The sequence below is a fragment of the Elgaria multicarinata genome, chromosome 2 (assembly GCF_023053635.1).
Source record: "Elgaria multicarinata webbii isolate HBS135686 ecotype San Diego chromosome 2, rElgMul1.1.pri, whole genome shotgun sequence".
Taxonomy (NCBI): Eukaryota; Metazoa; Chordata; class Lepidosauria; order Squamata; family Anguidae; genus Elgaria; species Elgaria multicarinata.
Genome location: NC_086172.1, coordinates 78,356,151 through 78,358,715, shown reverse-complemented (window position 1 = coordinate 78,358,715; position 2,565 = coordinate 78,356,151).

Here is a 2,565-nt window from a genome sequence, read left to right as displayed (position 1 = left end):
CTTGTCTTGTCCTTTCCTTCAAGGTGTGCCCCCTTCCATGCAGCAGGGAAGGAGGGAGAGAAAAAGACTCTTCTTCCTCAGGACAGGGTGCTCCCCATCCCTAGGGTGGGGGCTCTGTGCAGGAATTGACTATTAAGGATGGTCAGGTTATTCCTTGCTTTTCCACTATGAGTGAAAACAAGGCAACCACTTAAAGCAGCGGCCGTGTAGTACATTCATCAGCCACCACTAAAACACACTACATCTAACTGCACGCTGAGCCAACCGTCTATGAACTTCAGCCAATGTGAAGTGGAATGGGAGATAAGCAGGGCCGGTGGGCAGGGTAGACATGCTTGAAGGCCCCCACCTCAGCAGGGGCCCACTGGCAAGAGGCCCCTGGTCTTGCTCTGCCTATTCACTGTTGCAACCTGTTCTTCAGCTGCCTCTCCCTCTGGCCCAGGCAATGGTGGTGGTGAGACGGAGGAGCAGGAGATGCTGCTGGCTACTTGCTCACTGGCTCTCTGCCTGCCAAGCAAGCAAGTGGGAGCGATGATGGGAAAGAGGACAGCAGCAGCTGGTGACAACGGCAGTGAGAAAGTCTCACAGAGGAAGAGGCCCATTGAGGGTGTCTTGCTCAAGGTCCCTCAAAAACCTGGAGCTGGCTCAAGTAATAAGCCTGGCTTCATGGACATTTGTGGGGAGGGAGCTCACCAGCAACAGCCTTCAAATTCCCTAAGAACGCAATCCTATGCATGTTTATACGGAAGAAGCTCTACAACTCCCAGCATGCTCCATGTGCATTTGAGTCCACAGTAAAGGTCTTCTGTGGAAGCACCCCCTTGAGAAATGGAGGAGTGAATCTAGTATCCAAGTTTATCATAGGCTAGATATGTACCGGTCTCACTAGACTTGGTGCCTAGGCTTTGTTGCTGCTCAGTCACTGGCGGGGCAGTGGGGCCAGTTGGCATGGGCCTATGATTTTGAGGGGGCCTACTCCAAGTCCCCCTGGGCAAAGTTGCTTAATTTTTCTGTTGTTGATGATGAATTTGTCCAAAGAAAAACATGTAAAGCATTTCTGAATGTGAAGAAATGATGTATATAAGACATCATGAATAAAAGTGCTTGCTATTACCTTTTTAATAAATTGTTCTAGTTCATATGTATTTAGAACTGATTAAAAATACTTAATGAGCAGTTTGAAGTGGGGCCTACTACCAGCTTTGCCCGGCCCTGGTCACCGGATCTATTAGTAATAGTCTACATTTTCTGACACTGTTGGGGCTTTTTTTTTGTAAAGTGCAATCTGAAAAGAAATAAGCAATTCCCGGAAAAAATGTGCAGTTTCCAAAGATTTGTGCATTTCAAAATACTGTGAAAAAGAACATGGGCAGTACAGGTTTCTCTAGAGTCCTTGATCCTAATCAAACCCATTCCTCCCCCTGCCAAATATACTCTCCACAGACTCCACCGTTACCTTCTACAAAGTGTTCACCAATGTTTCCAAGATGAAGGAAATAATTTGAGAACATGGGGACTCCTAAGTCATGTGAAGTTGTTAATGTTAGGATAAGGGCAGTTTTGCTAGAAATTAATACCCAATATAGCATTCTAAAGACTGCTGTTCTGTTCCTTTTGTTCTTAGTTTTTTGTTTTTTACATCCTACACTCTGAATAAAGTTTTGTTGGAGTTCATGATGCTCATGTCTTCTGCATTAATGCTGTTAAGTTCCCAGGGTTTGCTTCCCAGGATTCTAGCAGCTAACTCTCATATATGTCTCCTCAGAAGTAAGTCCCACTGAGTTCAATGGAGCTTACTCCCAGATAAGTACAGGATTGCAAATGTCACAGAACGTTCCTCTAAGAAACAAAGCACACACACAAGGAAAATGCAGTGTTACAATCGCATCAAGTTACAATCGCATACCACTGTGCAGCTTTGCCCCTCACGCCCAATTCTTGACATAGTCCATGCCTGAAACACCATAGAGCAGAGTCTACAACAGCCTTCTCCAACCTGATGCCCTCCAGATGTTGGGGATTTAATTTCCCGTCATTCCCAGCCACCGTGACCAATAGTCAGGAATGTTGGGAGTTGTAGTCCAAAACATCTGGAGAGCCCCAAGTTGGGGAAGGCTGGTCTACATAGATAACGGTGTATATTGTTGCGCTCATCCCACCTTCGACGGTATTCCCGGTCCCCTTAATAGTATATTAATCATATATAGTATATGTGATACCCATAATGGCCACAGGGGAGAAGAAAAAACTACATTTACCACCATTCTTTTCGTACTGTCTTACGCCTCCACCACGGCCGTGTTGCCGCAATGCACTTTGGAATTTGTAATCTTAATGTCTCATTCTAGCGTCACCGTCATCTTATGCCTACTAGTTAGCACAGAGATAAGAAAAATTAGAGTAACTCGTCTTATTGTCTAGATAAGTGTGCAACTTCCGAATGCACACAGGAAGCAATTTCTCTCCCAGATGAAAGTGAGAACTGCCTACAGAAATCAATGGAGATAAATCCGTGGTTTTTACTATAGTTGTGACTGGGCAGCCACGTGTTTATTCAGAAGAAAA